The sequence below is a fragment of the Harmonia axyridis genome, chromosome 4, assembly GCF_914767665.1.
Source record: "Harmonia axyridis chromosome 4, icHarAxyr1.1, whole genome shotgun sequence".
Taxonomy (NCBI): domain Eukaryota; kingdom Metazoa; phylum Arthropoda; class Insecta; order Coleoptera; family Coccinellidae; genus Harmonia; species Harmonia axyridis.
The window spans coordinates 43,654,403-43,672,255 of NC_059504.1; the positions used below are offsets into that span (position 1 = coordinate 43,654,403).

The window sequence follows — 17,853 nt, forward strand, 5'->3', positions numbered from 1 at the left end:
GCAAATTTCACACTATCGTTCAATATTTCCTCGAGAAATATCTCAAAACATTGGAAAGAGCGCTTAGTACAATGAATAAAAATGGACTGGACTTGAATCCAGGTCTTCCGATTGGTGTTTTCCTCAGGCAACAAGTTGAATTATAAAAAATAAAAGACAGATTCATAGGATGAATTCAATTACGAGTGATATTTTGTTAGGTTTTTTCACTAGAAACTCTCGCGAAAGGTCAATGATATTTTGTGATATTACATTGAGCCATATTAATGAAAAGAAGGATTTGCCTAAAGGGTAAGAGAAAAGCATTTGCTTCTGGTTAAAGGTAGAAATGAAATCCGTATCAATAATGATTACCTATCTTTTACTTGCGAGCAAATACTTCTAGTCAGACGTAAATTGATCCATACGGAAAATATATGTTGAAATGTGGAAATCAGCTGTTCTGATTGTTGAGAGTATTTTTCAGCAGAAATACAGTTCCACTCCTGTCAAAAAATTTCGGTAAGTGTTTAATTTTCCAAGTAATCTATCTTTCCGTGTATTAGTAGAAGTTTGAAAATGAGTTCAAATGAAATTGAATACGAGAAGAACTGTACCGGGTTTTTCACCATAATTTGACCCCCCCTTTAACTATGTTACGGAAAGCGGTACAAAAAAATGTTTTCTACAAAAGTTTTACCAAATCGACTAGTGTTTTTCAAAAAATTTCACAAAATGAAATATATACACAGTGGGCAACATATTGATTACAACTTCATTTTTTCAAATGGAACATCCTGTATAATTTTCTATATTTGACTAGATCTTTTTCCCCTGATTTCGAATATATAACATATGTTTGGTCTATCTCTCTTATTCTGAATACCACAGAGTTTCAAATTTTAAGAACCACCTGGCATGCTCGGTAATCAGTTTTCAAGTGGTAGGCTGCGAGATAATTCAAAAAAGGGCATTTTGACTTATCGCAGCCTACCACTTTATATCGAAATCAGGGGAAAAAGAGCTAGTCAAACATAGAAAAATATACAGGGTGTTCCATTTGAAAAAATGAAGTTGCAATCAATATGTGAATATATGAAAACCAGTCAAATTTGAAAAAAAAACTTTCCTCGATAACTTTCCAGGCCTTGATCCGATAGTTTTTCGAATATTTCCCTCCTGTCAAAAATTCTATGTATATGGAGAACAATTATCGAAAATTACAGCGATAATTGCATTGTAGGAAGCGAAACAGCACTGCGATAATTGTTCTGTTCATAGATGCATAGTTTCTATGCATCTTATACAGTTCGAATCTATAGCAATTCCATTCTAAATCAGTTTGACAAGTAATGTAACAGTTTATTCGGGAAATATTCCCCCGAATTACACTCGTGCATCAAAATGACCGGATAATTTCGCATTCCAGCGTGTTTTCTTTGAAAAACTGCATTCGGTCATTTTCATTTTTGGAGAAAGAGCCCTCCACCTTCGGTGTCGGGCTCTTTGTCCAAAAATGAAAATGAACTCATGCAGTTTTTATGACAACATGCTGTCATGCAAAATTATCGGTAATTTTGATGCACTTGTGCAATTACTTACGATAACATATTTGGATAGCCCGTGAGAAATACTATCAGTGTGATGGGTCACTTTTCAGTATCGCTCAAAGGATAAGCCACAAAATCCTGTGACCCGCTTACGTGATTTTTTTTTTTGCTTAGGCTAAACACAGAAGCGATAAAAATTCAGAAACACAGCACTATATATGCATCTCTTCCATCTTCCTCCGAAATCCATCTGGATCCAATCCTGGAGGATAGCGTCGTATCCAGAAGGAGTGACGTAGAGCCACGGCACGGCGCCGGGACGTTAGCGACGCTTCGAAACACGTATAGTGTTAGTGCAGTGGTAGATTTTGCGGACGAGAGTCTGTGACAATACTCCAACGACAGGCTCTCTCCTGTCTGAGTACCTTTCTCTAATTTACAGTTCATCTGCATTTTGTGTGGTGGGACTCCCAAACTCCCTGCCGCCCAGTTATGACGTAGTGCTTGTGACCGTGGTATCCTACAGGAGGGCGCATCCTTCTTACACTGGTATGTTATGTTTTTTTTTTCTGTGCTGGACGAACCGAAAACAATCGACCTGAAAGTTTTATGGAATTCGGTCAGTTTTCAATCAGATGAAAAGGGGTTGAGTGGTATTGAAGAAAAGATGAGATTGATCGGTCGGTTTCGTTATTTTGGACCTGAACCGAATCAATGTTATTATTCCTTCTCTTTCTCCTCGTTCCGGTATAGAGGCTCCTATTTTTTCATCGATAAGTCCGGATTGATATTTTGGGCTTGCAGTGTGTTGATCGGAAATGGGTCTCTTCCTGTTTTAGTTTATTATTTACACTGAAGGTAAAGTAATTTTAAGCTTCAACTAGTTTTGTTTTCGATAATTCAGTTCAATTATCTTCAGGAATAACCCTTTGGGAAGTGAATATAAAAACCATCAATACTCAATAATAAATTCCCCGTTCTGAGTCAAAGTTTTTAAACTATGGAGCTAAGAAAAGTGTTCTATTCAGTATGATCCCTACTCAACCTTGATATTCACTTAAAATTTAGAAACTTTGAAGTATTGAAATATTGAGTTTGGATGCAGAACATTTACCGATTCTGTACCACACTTCATGCATTCTTTTTACTCATTGCTTGTGAGAGAAGATCTGTACGGTGAACATCTTTCTTAGAGTTTTATATACGGGGTGATTTACGAAGACCATTGGTCTTAAAATATTTCAAAGAAAGTCTCGAAATTTTACAGCTAAGCTTTGTTGGAACAGAGCAGTAGTACACTATTTTTTCGACATAGATTCCATCTGACCAATGAAAAAGCGAGGTCTCATTTGAAAAATGAATTTTGAGGTATTTTTTTCATGTTTGACTTTGACATTGAAATCGTTACACCTTATAGGTTCAATTGAATTTTTGATTAACGTGGGGAAGCATTGGTATATATTCTGATAGAACCTGGAAATTTTGAAATGTTCATGCAAAAATCTAAAAGTAATTGATATTGCAATGAAGCCCTACTTGAGATTATTCAAAGATTTTTTTCAGATTTCAGATAAATATGTGAATGATAAATTGAAGCAATGTAGAATTCAATGAGTAATCTGATTATGAATGAAAAAAGTGGGTGCAATACAAAAAACGAAGTTTTTTGGTATCATTTCCGGTGAAACCGGAAGTCGGAGGAGTCTGAAGTTTTTCCAAGAATTCATCTCCCAACAAAGCTTAACTAAAGGGTGTTTTTTTTAGAGCTATAGAACTTCAAATTGCAATAAAACAACGATGGATTATTCGATTGACATGAATTTTATTTATCCGAAAGTTAATCTTGTGGCATTAGATTTTAAATATGATTTCTGGCATATGACGGCTGGCTCGGATGTAGTCCAATCTGGACGTCCAATTTTCGATGACTTTTTCCAACATTTGTGGCCGTATATCGGCAATAACACGGCGAATGTTGTCTTTCAAATGGTCAAGGGTTTGTGGCTTATCAGCATAGACCAATGTCTTCACATAGCCCCACAGAAAGTAGTCTAGTGGTGTTAAATCACAAGATATTGGAGGCCAATTCACAGGTCCAAAACGTGAAATTTGGCGGTCACCAAACGTGTCTTCCAATAAATCGATTGTGGCACGAGCTGTGTGACATGTTGCGCCGTCTTGTTGGAACCACAGCTCCTGGACATCATGGTTGTTCAATTCAGGAATGAAAAAGTTAGTAATCATGGCTCTATCATCATTGACTGTAACGTTCTGGCCATCATCGTTTTTGAAGAAGTACGGACCAATGATTCCACCAGCCCATAAAGCGCACCAAACAGTCAGTTTTTCTGGATGTAACGGTGTTTCGACATACACTTGAGGATTAGCTTCACTCCAAATGCGGCAGTTTTGTTTGTTGACGTAGCCATTCAACCAGAAGTGCGCTTCATCGCTAAACAAAATAAAATGCACGTAGTGCGCGATACGTATTCCGCACAGAACCATTATTTTCGAAATGAAATTGCACTATTTGCAAGCGTTGTTCAGGCTTGAGTATATTCATGATGAATTGCCAAACCAAACTGAGAATAAATCACTGGACAGCTGTTAAATCGGTCTCCATCTCGAACAGTAATGCCAACTTAAAGTTATATACCTCGAAAAAAAACACCCGTTATAAAGTTTCAAATGTTTTTCTTGAAATATTCCAACCAACGTTCTTCGTGAATCACCCTGTATATATGCACATTGTATTCTATAGAATGATTGTTGAAAATATTAAAAAAAGAATTTGAAAGTAGCTTCAACCATTTTAGGAATCATCCAACTGAAATTGTTTTTGATGAATATTGAATCCATTTTTTCATGAATGTTTTCGAATTAGTATCATAGTTAGTTCAAGAAAGAAACAGATATTATATTGATTTGAAAGCGTTGTTCAATGCACCACTGCATATAATACAGGTTAGATTTCGAATTTGTAAAAGTCAGTTAATTATTCTATCCACTCATAATCGATATATTGTGATCAATAAAGTTTTCCACAAAACCCGGCGCATTCACCATTTAGCACCTCATCAGAGGTAGAATACCTGCAGAATGGTTTCCCATTTTCAGTTTTGAGGAGAAATAATCGGGAAAACGATTGAAAACAATCCGCTTTACTGTTACCCAGATTGTTTATCATTGATGAGAGAGAAATTTTTCAATAGAAAATAAAAGGATTGAAGATGAAGTCTTAGGCTTAAATTAAGAAGAAGAAAAATCGTGAAGACCATACCAAGTTTCTGAAATGTATTATAACACGGTTCCAATTCTTCACATCTCTTACTTGTCCCAACAGTTCAATTTTTTCCCCCAGATTCATTGCCGGCAAAGAAGGTGCTTCACGACGATCCAAAAATGCTTTAGTTCTTTTACTCCAAAATTTTCACTAATTTTCTAATGAAAAACTTCATTGCCTTGCTGAAGCGTGTAAGTATCGTTGAAATGGAGTATTTTTTCACTTGTCAAATGTCAAAAGATGACAGCTTAAATAATGAGAGCTGCCTAGATAGAGGGGTATTCAATATAAAACCTCTTATTGGGCAACCCTTCGTAATGACATATATCAAAAGGGAAAAATTCAAACAGTCCAAGCATGCATTTATTTCTATTTATCAAGAAAATTGTTTCAAAGAAATAATAATTGTTTTTTGTTGAAAGTGTCACATGATACTTTGTGACCGAATTAAGAATATTCAAATGAATTTTTTCGTATGAAGTCAAATAGGATCTTCTCTCCCAAATTATTTCATGTTCCAGAGTTTATTCTGAATCAGCTTCTATTTAGAATATTTCTGTGCGAGTATTTTATTTATTTTCTCATTTTAACATTAATAACAATATAAATCTAACTTTCTGCAATTTCACAAGTGTTTGCAAACAAGTTTTCAAGAAACTTGAACTACTCACAATTCCATCTATTTTAATACTTGAGGATTCATTGTATATTTATGGTAGTGATAAAAATTATCATTTGCAATCTGACATATATGATTATAACACTAGAGATAAATACCAAATCAGGAAAAATTTTATGAGATTGAAAAAAATCTCAAAAGAGTCCAGAGTACTGTGCGATATGGCTATATAATAGATTACCCCTTAGACTTAGCCGAAATCCAAATTTCAAAAACAAATGAAGGACATATTAGTCAGCAATATATTTTATTCTGTAGAGGAGTTCGTTTCGTTTTGGAAAACATAACTTTTTATCTGTCCTTTTTGAGTATACATTTTATTTTTACACTTTGGTATTCTACTATTTATTTATTAGTATAATCTAACTGTTTACTATTCATACAATGCGACTACATTTGCAAACAATTTCTTTTTATTGTTTGTAAATTTCAACACATAAATACTAGTTTATCCTTATACACTCAGTTTATTGTTTTGTCAATGCCTACACTTGATTTGTTGTTTTATCTATACACTTAATTCTTTATTTTATCTATACACTTAATTTATTGTATTATCTATACACTTAATTGTTTTATCTATACACCTATTTCATTACACTTAATTTATTTTTTAATTTTTTTTTTAATTTCATATACACTTAATTTATTGTTTTATCTATATACTTAATTTATCATTTTATATTCATTGTCGATTCATTATTTTATTTCATCCATAAACCTAATTCATAATGTTATCTATACTTTAGATCCATTGATTACGCATTTCACTTACACTGCTTTTGCAACAATACTCCCTATCTAATTCTGTTTTAGTGTTGTATTGAGTTTTTGTACCTTTGTATCTTTCATTTTAGTTATGACCTGTGTAAACAATTCATGAAATTGTAAGAACACCAATAAACTCTCTCATAGTTCCAAAATGATTTCAGTCAACTCAAAATCACTCAATATTTTCAAAATTCCTTTTGGCGAATCTCTTTGCAATTTTTGTTGATTTTTCGTTTTTTTCATAGTTTGTATTTACAGACCTATTATATCAATAACTCTCAATCTATTGATCAAGTACTTAATGAATTTGATGAGTCTACTCAAGCTAACCTCACCTAATATTTATTGTTTGTTTTGGCTTCCACTTGACTTCTGAAGTTATGAATAAAAACAATGAAATATTGTTTTTATCCATGATTTTTAACTTTACCTGATACACTATTGTGCTCTCTAATACGGGCATGATATAATGCCACCCAAACATTCTACTACCAAGAAATATCTTCTGTGATATGATAAAGAAAAAACATAAGTGTAAAAATAATAACCCTTTGTGTAAATTTCGATTGGTACATGGCAATGTAGAAACTCCAACAAAACAATTAATTTGATCATTGCAATCGATTAAACGAAAGAATGAGAGCTGTCCCATCTTACATTATCGGATCCGATAAGTATGGAAGAAATGTTACGTCCAATCCAGTTCAGAATTTCATATTTCTTGACGACATCTCCAACTGAAATTGGGGAAGTTACAGTGATATCAAATCCCGATCAGACCTTTCATACATTTCTTAAAGTGAGTGTAGCAGGCAGGCAATTATCTTGGATCGGCTCAGTGTTTTTGCCGGGTTTCTGTATCTGACAGATCGGGAATACTCGAAAAAACTGTACCTCAAGAAATGGAATTGGACGATGTTGATGATTTCGTCCTTGATGGAAAGCATTATTTTAATCTCCTAGATATCGAATTGAATGGAAATGATTGCTGAAAAAATGAGAAAAGTACTGATGTGAAATCAGGGGCATTTGAGCGCTTGTTCGAATTTCGCATGTAGGTTTCTGCTTTTTAGGATTCATTTGAAGTGAAACTTCCTGGTCTGTGACAATCGATGATAACATCCAGAATTCTGCTGGAAAGCTCTCGAAGCTTATTTTTTTTGTTGTAATGGAATCTTAAATAGTTATTTAATATGACATGAGTATGATTCTGTCAAAAAGTTATGTGGATTTCCGTAAATTAATGGATAAATCTTGATTTCAATTGCTAGCAAAACGAGAACTTCGACTTTGGACACCTGCTGTGAAAAAAAAATCCTTGAAACAAAACGAGCAAGTAACATCAAAAAATTGGGCATTTTAGACAGATTTAGAAATGGTACAATACACGAATCTTATGCCCATAAAACTAGGTATTTTCATCATTTTACCGATGCCCTACTTAACTAAGTTGAAACTAGGAACCCCGCTATCAGGTAATTTTGCCGCTTGCTATGACATTACATTTGATACCGGGCTTTGTAATAACAAAGCCCGTTGTGACTTTAACAAATAATAATTTGTTAAAGTCACAATAGGGAAAAAGTTGGATTAGGGGAAGCGAAAAAGGAATATTATTGAAAAAAAAGGTAAATTAATTAAAAACAGACTTAACTTTCGATTATTTATTTAATTCTTGAATCTAACTTACAGTAAATGTAAACAATGTATTCAAACTGTTTCCCTCGGACTCTAATGCATAAATGACACCGTTTTATAAAATTACGATTCAATTTTCTTAAACTAATTTCCGATATGGTCCGGGCTGCGTCGAATACCCGTTCACGCAATTCTTCCTCGCTTCTTATTGGTTTTGCATACACTTTAGTTTAAGAAAATTGAATCGTAATTTTATAAAACGGTGTCATTTATGCATTAGAGTCCGAGGGAAACAGTTTGAACATTTACTGTAAGTTAGATTTAAGAATTAAAGAAATAATCGAAAGTTAAGTCTGTTTTTAATTAATTTACCTTTTTTTTCCATAATATTCCTTTTTCGCTTCCCCTAATTCATCTTTTTCCCTATTGTGACTTTAACAAATAATAACAAAGCCCGGTATCAAATGTAATGTCATAGCAAGCGGCAAAATTACCTGATAGCGGGGTTCCTAGTTTCAACTTAGTTAAGTAGGGCATCGGTAAAATGATGAAAATACCTAGTTTTATTGGCATAAGATTCGTATATTGTACCATTTCTAAATCTGTCTAAAATGCCCAATTTTTTGATGTTACTTGCTCGTTTTGTTTCAAGGATTTTTTTTTCACAGCAGGTGTCCAAAGTCGAAGTTCTTGTTTTGCTAGCAATTGAAATCAAGATTTATCCATTAATTTACGGAAATCCACATAACTTTTTGACAGAATCATACTCATGTCATCTTAAATAACTATTTAAGATTCCATTACAACAAAAAAAATAAGCTTCGAGAGCTTTCCAGCAGAATTCTGACCCTGACAATGTTAAAAAAGGTGAAAATTCACTAAAAAAACGTAATTTGGTAATAACTCGAAAACCATGCAACTTTTACTGGGGTCATGTTAGGCTGGTCTGGTCCCTCTTTAGCTGACCTACCTCCGGTGTCACTGTGACGTGCCACTTATGGGACACCCTGTAGAATGAAGTGATACTTTATTACTTTACTTTCTTGGAACAATTTTTTTTTGGGAATAAAAGGCATATAGAAATAAAAAATTCATACTTGAAAGGTTTGACTATCACTCTTTTGATATATGCCATTATAAATTATATCGGCACCAAATCAAGAAAGAAGGACAACTGAAAGAGAAATACTTTAGCGGAATCTTTCAAGGTTGGATTACTTCAAAAAGTTTCTTTGAAATATTGATATTGCGAAAAAAGTATCTGGATCTTAGCAAGAATATGCTTCACTTCCTCACTGGATTCCTTACAGGGCATTGTCGCCTCAGGAAACACCTCATGAGAATTGGTCTAACAGAAAACGACGAGTGGAGATTGTGTGGGGAAAAAGAAGAAACTCTGGATCACCTGGTGACGGAATGCCTCGCCATCGCTAGCCAATGCAAAAAATGCTTTGGACAAGATACTTGAAAAATTGAGGAAGTTACCTTCTTGAAGCCATCGCAAGTACTTGAGTTCATTAGTACTCTAGAACTGGAGGGCGAGCTGTAGATAACGAAGACTAATGGCGAGAACAGCTCTGGTACAAAAAATCAAAAGATCGCAATATAATGGAACCCTTCCTAAATCTACTAGATCCTTGGAGGCCACATAATTCATAGAGAAGAGAAATTTCTTTCTTTACCAAGAAACCGCCAACTTCTGACTGTTTGTTGTTGCTGGAGTTCACAATGGAAGCTCTGCTTTCCTGGAGAGACCATAATGAGTCACTATGTAGAAGACTTTTGAAAAGCTATTTTCATGGTGCGTAGAATGAACCAGATAGTTGGACAGCAGGGGGCTATACTCACATACCACGCACAATTTCACTCTATCACGATATATGGCATTATTATATGCGGAAATTCAGGTGATGCCCATAAAGTCTTCCTACAGCAGAAGGCGATGATAGCCATACCTGGGGTACCTCCTGGCACAAGCTATAGGAATCTATTCAAACAATAAGAACATACTTGAGCTTTTGAGAGAAGTAAGTGATGTGAAGAATCAAAACCATGTGTATCGCTCAAGAACAACAGAGAATATTGCTGCTGTAGCCCGTAGTGTTGATGAAAATCTAGGTTTATCGATTCCTCGTCGATTTTGGGAATTAGGCTATGATTCAAAATTTTTATAGCCGGAATTGAAGATATCGATCTGGACGACGTCTATTTTAAAACAATGTCAAATAAGCAACGAAACAATTTTAAAAGAAACATTTTCTGGCCGTTTTATTTCTCGAAGAGGTGATCGCAATTTACCACAGAGAGATCTTGTGATTCAACACCTTTAGACTGTTTTCCTTAGGGCCACATGAAAGATAAGCTCTATGCCAATGCTTAGCAATTGGTTCAAGATCTTAACGAAGTAATTCCTGAAGTTAAATGTATGAATTGATCATGGAAAATTTCATTGAAAGCATATGGTGCTGCAACCGTAGCCTTGGCGGCCATTTGAGCAATATCGTTTTCCATCGATAATGGCGTACCTTCCTCTCTAAAATGAAATGTACATCAACAACAATGAATGAAACATCCATTGATTTCTCTCAAAATATCCTCGTTTTTTTTAATTTCAAAATGAGATTTCTTTTTGGAGAACCATTTACTTCTAATGTTACTGCATTCTAATGTTACAAGTAAAGTAGTAGATTGACTGCCGCTGGCGCCGTTCAACATCTCTCGACTTCAACTAGTACGGCACCCAATTTCCTTGTTTCTGAATCATTCCTATGACTTTCAGGCGTTTTGAAATGGCTTGTTGGGTCACTGCCAATTATCCTGCCGATTATTTTGCGTTTGACAGAAGTCTTGATCGAGTAATGCTTCGAATCGTACATCTTCAAAAACATTCTCTCTTCCATCGCCATGATGGACTTCGACGCCAAAATCACCGTTCTTGAAGCGTCGAAACCATTCCCGGCACGTTCTTCCACTAATAGCGACCTCTTCATAGCTATTTGATAGCATTCGATGAGCCTCAGCCGCAGATTTCTTTATATTGAAACAGAAAATTAAAACCTCCCGCAAAGACAAAAATTCGGCTCGCAAGCTGACATGTTTAATCGGGAATATCTTTATGATGTAGGCACAAATCGACTAATATTTCGATGGCCTTATGTTTACAAATACCTAAGCTTATTGCATCACATCTACGATCGTTTTATGTTGACTACCACTTACCGCTACAGCCATTTATTGCAAAACGGGGGAAGTAAAGTTTTACACCAAATAGTTTAATGGAAATTACTTTGTTTTATTTTATTTACAATACTAAAAGTTGAAATTATCCGGTAACCATTCTTCATACAGTCAGTTGCCTAGTCCTTTCAAATTTCGTTGTTTTTCTCGAAATTGATGATAGCATCTCACAGACAAACGAATCCGTGAAAATGTCTGCAGTTTTGATACAATATAGTACTATCCGTGTAGAATATAATAATAATTTATTAATCCTCTGAGACAAATAAATGTATAGGATAAGTCATACAGATAAAAAGAAAAATTATTCAACTAATCACTATTACATCATTGAGGTAATCATTTACAGTATAATAACATCTATTCACTAATAACTTTTTTACAATTTTCTTGAACTTACTAAAAACAAGAGATCTAATATTGTGAGGCAAATGGTTGTATAGTTTAACACATTGATAAATAGGAGACTTTTCTAACTTTGTTGTTCTGTGCTTGGGAACATACAATGTTCTCTCACTTCTGGTTCCGTAGTTATGAAAACTAGACAATTGTATGAATTTTCCCTCATTCTCCTTCACATATAGTAGACATTTCAAAATGAAAATTGACGATAAGGTCATAATATTGTTTTCTATAAATATGGGTCTACACGACGAACGTGGAGGTATGCTGAATATCAAACGTAAAATACGTTTTTGTATTATGAAAGCCCTTCCAACATCCGAAGAGTTTCCCCACAGTAGAATATTATACGACAGGTGGCTATAGACCATGCTATAATATATATTTATTATCGATTCTAAAGGAAGTAGGGTTTTCACCCTATTTATGGCAAAATAAGAACTGTTCAGTTTTTTGCATACAGAATCAATGTGCATACCCCATTTTAAATTATTATCGAGGTGAATGCCAAGAAATTTAGTACCACTCTTAGATAGAATAGCACTATCCAAATGACGAATCACCAGTTCACGATCACTATGGATAATTGTGAAATGGATACATTCGGTTTTATCGATATTGATCATTAAATTATTCTTATGACACCATTTCACAAAGCTCTGTAGTAGAAGCTCACAGAGAGCCTGAAGTTCCTCGAATGTTGGGGCCGAAACTACTACCGAAGCATCATCAGCGAAGAGACTCAACTTTTGTTGAGTCCCTCCTATCGAAGACGAAAAGCGTCTACACGTTAGCAAATCCAAGAAAATTACTCTTAAATTTACAGGGAGATCATTGATGAAGAGCAAAAATAAAAGAGGCCCAAGGACGGATCCTTGTGGCACTCCTAGATTAAGATCGTGCTCGTCTGATAGACAGCCTTCAACTTTTACAGATATGGATCTACCCTCGAGATAGAAGTTCAAGTTTTGGAAGCTAACTATGAATGGAACTTCCGATATTAACCCACGTATTCTTGAAAATACAATTTTTTTTTATGAACTTTTCGAACTTCCCACATACGAATGAATACTATCTAATAATATGAATGTTACTCTCATTATTATATTGTTTTTGATTGATCTACTCATTCATTTTGCCATCGATCATATAATTAGATAGTATTCATTTGTATGTGTGAAGTTCAAAAAGTTCATTGAAAAAAAATTGTATTTTCAAGAATTCGTGGGTTAAAATCGGAAGTTCCATTCGTAGGTAGCTTCCAACACTTAGACTTCTATATTCTACCCGGATAGTACTATATTGTATCAAAACTGCAGACATTTTCACGGATTCGTTTGTCTGTGAGATGCTATCATCAATTTCGAGATATTCTTAGGAAAATGTCTTGGCACCCCATTGTCAGATTATCGAGATTTGTGAGATACAAATCATCATATGTAAATGACATCAATAGTGATCACAATTGTTATCCCTGAGGATATATGATTTTGATTTTCCCATTTTCCCTCATTACAGCTCGCGGTGCCTGGTTAGGAACATTCTGGCTAACATATTTGATATTATTGGACATCAGATATATGAGGATTCAGTTATTATGGTCTCTCTCAAAAAAAATCTCACAATATGTCGTTTCTCGGTCATGTGAATTATTCTGGCGTCATCTTGTGGGATGAAAAGATGTATGGAGGATCTTGGATTTTGTATCTCATTTCATAGCCAATGTGGAGCAGTGTATAAAAAATTATCGATGGCGGTGCCTAATATACCCAAGGAAGATCATTTCTCAGTCGGGTTCTGGCCGTCGAACATCCAAATTCCATCCCAACCAGAAATGAGAGCTCCCCGATTGATGAGCAAAAACCCCGAAAATTGCAAAAAATCCATTTTCAAAGCTCCATATCTCGAAAACTGTCCATTTTTGAGCTTTGTGGCTATGGATACTTCTGATCAGTTTATCAAGAACTACAACATATCAAAAATTCAGCCAAATTCACGGAAAGCCATTTCCCATATAAAACGTGCGGAGTCCTTTAAAAAAAAATTAAATTTGACATCATTCACGGTTCTGAATTTGAAAATTACAGACATTGTGACTAAATGATATATCGACCTGATCGGAGAATAAGCAATCAATAAAATCAGTACAGGCGGAATTTTTCGAATCAGTTCCAGTCCCGCAAACTCGCAATTTCCATCGTACGGCACTGTAACTACTGCATAGCATCCACCCAACTTTCCGATTTACTAATTGCTTGGGGAGCAATTATGGCCGCATCCCCTTATGATAACGCAGCGGCAATTATCCGATATTTTCCGAAATCTGGTCATTACCGCCCTTGGTTAGTTGAAGTTTAAATCATTTGTGAACATTTCCCGATTAAGGATGACGGTTAATAGGTGGAAAATTTTTTTTTGGTGCCATTCATCGTCGTACAATCTCGTTTGAATATGAAAAGAAGCGACGAACTCGATTGAATTTCTATTTTGGTGGTTCGAAAATTGCATCTGCCATAACAACAGTTTCATAATTTTTTCTCCGATTGACAGCAAATATTAATTTTGCAGCATATTTCTAATTATTGCGATAATAATCTCCTTTTGGTACTATATACTGACTTGGTTAATCATTTTCAAGTATTATAAGCTGAAAATTGAATTGAACTGCAATAAAAGATATAAGAAGTTATTTCGACATCTAAAAAAATCCATTTCGTCCATATACTAAGGACAAAATGACACACTAGTAATAGACATAGTGACATACATAATATTTGAATGCAAAGTTCGCAAATAAACGTTTTGATTATTTTCGAGACAGTAGCAAACGATGTATGAGCCCAGTGAAAACACTGAATGCAACGTAGCAACTGTTCACCAGGTTTGGAACGAAAAGAGCGTCACTGCAATTAATGCAGGGGCAGTCATCGTCATTTAATTTCGTATTTAATTGTTAGCAACAATTGTTTTGCCATACTATGGCTTCATCAGGTTACATTTTTGACTGATAAGAGTACAGGACTTGTAGGACAAAAAACTAGACGTTTACAGCAAAATATTCGATGCGACATCAAAAAAACTATCTGAAGAGATTCAATAATGAGGATGAGTTTTCATCTGTTTGTTTTGGGAATTATACCTAGGGACTCTAAGAGTATTAGTCTTATGCTCTTATTTTTTATATGGAGAATTTCAAATTTGTTGTTAAAGGCCTGGTCTCATTCTTTCAAATTATCGGCATATGTTGAAAACGAACTATTAGATATAACGGGTGTTTTTTTTCGAGGTATATAACTTCAAGTTGGCATTACTGTTCAAGATGGCGACCGATTTAACAGCTGTCGAGTGATTTATTTTCAGTTCGGTTTGGCAATTCATTATGAATAGACTCACACCTGAACAACGCTTGCAAATAGTGCAATTTTATTTCGAAAATAATGGTTCTGTGCGGAATACGTATCGCACACTACGTCCATTTTATTTTGTTTAGCGATGAAGCGCACTTCTGGTTGAATGGCTACGTCAACAAACAAAACTGCCACATTTGGAGTGAAGCTTATCCTCAAGTGTATGTCGAAACACCGTTACTTCTAGAAAAACTGACTGTTTGGTGCGCTTTATGGGCTGGTGGAATCATTGGTCCGTATTTCTTCAAAAACGATGATGGCCAGAACGTTACAGTCAATAGTGATCGGTATAGAGCCATGATTACTAACTTTTTCATTCCTGATTTGAACAACCATGATGTCCAGGAGTTGTGGTTCCAACAAGACGGCGCAACATGTCACACAGCTCGTGCCACAATCGATTTATTGAAAGACACGTTCGGTGACCGCCTAATTTCTCGTTTTGGACCTGTGAATTGGCCTCCAAGATCTTGTGATTTAACACCGCTAGACTTCTTTCTGTGGGGCTATGTAAAGTCATTGGTCTATGCGGATAAGCCACAAACCCTAGACCATTTGGAAGACAACATTCGCCGTGTTATTGCCGATATACGGCCACAAATGTTGGAAAAAGTCATCGAAAATTGGACGTCCAGATTGGACTACATCCAAGTCAGCCGTGGCGGTCATATGCCAGAAATCATATTTAAAATGTAATGCCACAAGATTATCTTGCGGATAAATAAAATTCATGTCAATCGAATAATCCATCGTTGTTTTATTGCATTTTAAAGTTCTATAGCTCTAAAAAAAGCACACTTTATTTGTGAAACAGCTAAGCAGTTACGTTTTCGCCTAGTCTGTAACTCATTAGTAAAAACAATTAATATCCCTAAAAAATTAAAAAACCTAAAAGATCAATGAAGAATAGGCTTTTTAGCTGTGAAATAGCGAAAAACTATTCAAATATGTACCTTGGTTCAAAAGTTATGATCATATTACATTTGAAGCTTTTAGATATCGCTGTTTACTTCGAACACCCTCTGACTCTTGGAACCAGCGTTGACCATCTTTGATTATCAAAAGCACAAATGTCTATAAAAAACATATCGAACGGTAACAATTTTCTCATATATTCAAGTCATTCATTTCAAATATCAGTGTTGTGCAATAAATCACAATAATCTAATCTACTACAAGAAATACGAGGATAATTCGAGTGATAATTTTTTTCGAGTTAAATTAAAAGTTTTGTTTCTCAGTTCCAAAACACTATTACATTAAACATGAAATATGCTGTAATCAATTTAAAAAACAAAGCGCACAAACTCAAATCGCTCATGAACAACTCTAGGGACCTCACGCAAGCCAAATGAATATGTTATTTTTACAATAAATGTTTCGTGTAACCATTCCATAGTTCCGTTTAGATTATGCAGCTAATTTGCTTAAAATCGCAGTTGATGAGGAGTGTTTTTTGTCAGGATGTCAACACATGTCAAATCGTGAATGGTGATGATGAATTGAGATAGAGTTTGGGGACATTTTATGAATAAATCTGCAGAGGAACAGTCTTAACAAAATTTTACATTTCAGAACACCTTGTTATCACGTCGGAGGAAAATCAATTGAATTGTGCAAATTTGATAGTTTCATAGGACCTTGCGAATTTTGTTCAGCATTTTAATACTATGTATATGATATAATATTACCACTTGTTAATGTTAAAAATTATTTGAATACACTGCTCAACAAATGATAGGGATCACTTACTTGTTCTGAATTTATTTCTGAAATATTCGCTCCAAGATTATAAATTTAGTCAGATATCAGAGTATTTTCAGTTGATAAAATGGTTCACTTGAGAAAAGAATGAAAAATGGAAAGTTGGAGAGAAAAAAAGACTTTATTAGGAACACTCAAAATTCTGTGTTTGAATAACATAAAAATTTTATGATGAAACCACAAGAAGGCTGAAGTTTCGGTTAAGCTAGTACCTAGTTGGTCCCCCACGAGCTGGTCTCAAGCATTCTACCCTACGAGGCATACTTTCGATCAAACGATTTATAAAATTTTGGGGAAAATTCGTCCAAATATCCCGTAAAGCGTTAGAAAGGTCCTCCAGGTTATTGATCGGTTGTTCCAAGGTTGAAAATTGTCTAGACATCTCAGACCAGACATGTTCGATGCAATTCATGTCTGGAGAGCGAGCTGGCCAGTCCATCCTATCAATAGCATGAGTTTCTAGCGCTTCATTAACCAGACGACTACAGTGTGGACGGGCATTATCGTCAATTAAAATGAAATTCTCGCCTATGGCAGCCGCAAACGGAACAATTCTGGGTTCAATAATCATATCGTGATATCTCTGGCTGGTCATGGTGGTGTTCTGCAGAACAACCAACTCTGTGCGTTGGTTCAAACAAATGCCTCCCCATACACATATAGAACCTCCGCCAAAAGCTGTTGTGGGTACCATAAACTGTTCCGCATACCTTCGACCTCTTTCCCTCCAAGCAAGAATACGTCCATCGGAGTTGACCAAACGAAATATAGACTCATCCGTAAATGAACATCGGCTCCAATCTTCAAGTGTCCAATTGCGGTGCTCCTCAGCCCATTGCCGTCGATGAACCCGGTGTTCCCTATTCAAACGGGGATGTTGTACCCTCCTACGTGCTCTCAAACCACGAACATGTAGTCGTCGTCTTACAGTCTGGTTCGAAATTAGAACTCCTGTTCCAACTCTCAGTGATCTATTGAGCCGCGACGCCGGGTAAGTGGGATTTCTCCTAGCATTGAGGATCAAAAGACGATCTTGGGCAGCTGTTGTACTGCGCTGCCGACCTCCCCCATGAACATAAGCTACTGAGTCGTTTTGGATGAACCTATTCCAAGCCCGACTCACGACACTTTGCGAGACATTAA

At 35.4% G+C, this 17,853-nt stretch overlaps 1 protein-coding gene across 1 annotated transcript in view; it reads left to right on the forward strand.

The window, feature by feature from the left end:
• The first annotated feature begins 1,891 nt into the window (after positions 1–1,891).
• The window catches only part of LOC123678531 (acetylcholinesterase-like), an 83,108-nt gene continuing 67,146 nt past the window's right edge, over positions 1,892–17,853 (forward strand). Inside the window, exon 1 of the mRNA XM_045615605.1 lies at positions 1,892–2,078. The gene's annotated coding sequence lies outside the window, so the exon portion shown is untranslated. The remainder of the gene's footprint in view (positions 2,079–17,853) is intronic.